Raw genomic sequence first — 2,668 nt, 5'->3', positions numbered from 1 at the left:
GAATATTCGGACATATTTAATTCATTTTCATTATTTTAAAAAGATAAGGGTGATTAAATAAGACTCACTTAGTCTTTAGTTGTGTCTATTTAAACTGCAAGTCATATTGGTTGTCACCCCAGGGAGTAGATTTGGGATGCAATGGCACAGTCATTTGTAAAACAACTCTTCATAACTAATGCAGCTTGCTTGGATGAGTTTCACCATTTGTACAGAAAGAGTCACATGCTGTGACTTCTGTTTGTGCATATTGTTTTTCTGAGCTGAATCATTTAAAATTCAGTAGCTGTATCAGCAGGATCTGTATTCAATAACCACCACTACAATTAATTCCATGAAATCATTCATGAAGTTAGTTCAATTTATTTTTATAGTTACTATCATTGCACTTGCCTCAGAGTTTCTTTTAGATTACATCTTTGCAGTGTTCCAGTGATATGGAAATACTGTGGCTGTGCAAACTGTTTGATCCAAATTTTGAGCCGTTGGATCAAAATTAGAGAGATCATCATCTAGAGGATCTTATGCTAAGTATCTGTTACTGAGTTCCTAACAACTACGATTAGACTGATGACACCTTACTGTAGATACTCAAGGATAACTGAGTTCAGCCATCTTCTTTGCCTCAGTCTTTAATAGTAAGACTTGTTACTTGTTGGGAACATGGCTCCCTGCGCTGGTAGATAGGGATGGGGGAACAGAATGGGACTTACGTAACCATGATGAGATGGTCTTGGACCTGCTCTGAAAACTGGATGCTCACAAGTCGATGGGGCTGGATGGGTTGCACTCTAGAGTGCAGAGGAAGATGTTGGATGTGGTTGCCAAGCCACTGTCCATCGTTCTTCAGCAGTCCTGGCTAACTGGGGATGTACCGGTGGACTAGAGACTGGCAAATGTGACACCTATTTTCAAAAAGGGCCGGAAAGATAATCCTGGTAGCTACAGGCCTATCAATCTCACCTCAGTGCTGGGGAAAATTGTGGAACGGATAATCTCAGGAGCCATCATAGACCAATTAAAGGTCAGCCAGGGGATCAAGCCCAGTCAGCATGGGTTTACGAATGGTAGATCCTGTTTGACAAACCTGATTTCATTCTATGACAAGGTGACCCGCTTAGTGGATGAAGGTAAGGCCGTCGATGTGCTCTACCTGGACTTCAGTAAAGCCTTTGACACTGTCCCCTACAACATTCACATGGAGAAGCAGGCTGTTTGAATGAATGTGCACTCTGCTGGGTGAAGCACTGGCTGAATGGCCAGAATGGAGAATATGCCCTGAATGGAGAATATGCCCTATGAAGATCGACTGACAGAACTGGGGCTGTTTAGTCTGGGGAAAAGGAGGCTGAGGGGAAACCTTATTGCCCTCTTCCAATATCTGAAAGGTGCTTACAGCAAGAGTGGGGTTGATCTCTTCTCACTGGTGACAGGATGAGGAGAAATGGTATTAATTTGCGCCAGGTTAAGTTTAGGTTGGGTATTAGGAAAAACTTATTTGCAGAAAGGGTTGTTATGTGCTGAAATAGGCTACCCAGGGAGATGGTTGAGTCAGCATCCCTAAATGTGTTTAAAAACCGTTTGGATGTGGTGCTCAGGGACATGATTTAGCAGAGGTTTGTTAGAGTTAGGGTAGTTTGGTTAAGCTGTGGTTGCACTCGATCTTTTAGATCTTTTCCAACCTGAGCAATTCTATGATACTATTCTATAGTTCTATGATCTTTAACTAGATGATTTTCCTAGATGTTCTCACAGAATCACAGAATCACAGAATTGTAGGGGTTGGAAGGGACCTCTAGAGATCATCGAGACCAACCCCCCTGCCAAAGCAGGTTCCCTACACCAGGTCGCACAGGTAGGCGTCCAGAAGAGACTTGAATATCTCCAGAGAAGGAGACTCCACAACCTCCCTGGGCAGCCTGTTCCAGTGCTCCGTCACCCTCACCATGAAGAAGTTCTTGCGCACATTTGTGCGGAACTTCCTATGCTCCAGTTTCTGGCCGTTTCCCCTTGTCCTGTCTCCACACACTGCTGAAAACAGTCTGGCCTTGCCACTCTGCCCCCCACACTTTAGGTATGTATAGACCTGGATCAGGTCCCCTCTCAGTCTTCTTTTCTCAAGGCTAAACAGACCCAGTTCACTCAGCCTTTCTTCATAGGGGAGATGCTCCAGGCCCTTCACCATCTTTGTGGCCCTCCGCTGGACTCTTTCCAAGAGATCCCTGTCTTTTTTGTACTGGGGAGCCCAGAACTGGACACAGTTTATATAATTATTATAATTATTATATAATTATTATTATTTATAATTATATATTATTATATTATTATTATATCTTTATTATATCTTTATTATAGAATCATTGAATGGCTTGGGTTGGTAGGGACCTCAAAGATCTTCAAATTCCAACTCCCTGCCACTGGCAGGGCTGCCAACTCAGTGCCAATCAGACACTAGATCAGGTTGTCTGTGGTCCCATCTAATCTGTCCTCGAATACCTCCAGGGATGGGGCACTGTTAACTTACTCTGAAGCTTTTGTTTCTGTAATAACTTTTAGTAAGGAAAATTGTCAGAAAATCCAAATAGTATACTTTGTCTACTGAAGCCCCTTAATTGATGTGCTTTTTGACAGCACTTGGAAAAGAAAGAGACAGACACAGACTCCCCAT

The sequence above is a fragment of the Meleagris gallopavo genome, chromosome 1 (genome assembly GCF_000146605.3).
Source record: "Meleagris gallopavo isolate NT-WF06-2002-E0010 breed Aviagen turkey brand Nicholas breeding stock chromosome 1, Turkey_5.1, whole genome shotgun sequence".
Taxonomy (NCBI): domain Eukaryota; kingdom Metazoa; phylum Chordata; class Aves; order Galliformes; family Phasianidae; genus Meleagris; species Meleagris gallopavo.
Note: the sequence above shows the minus strand (reverse complement) of the source record.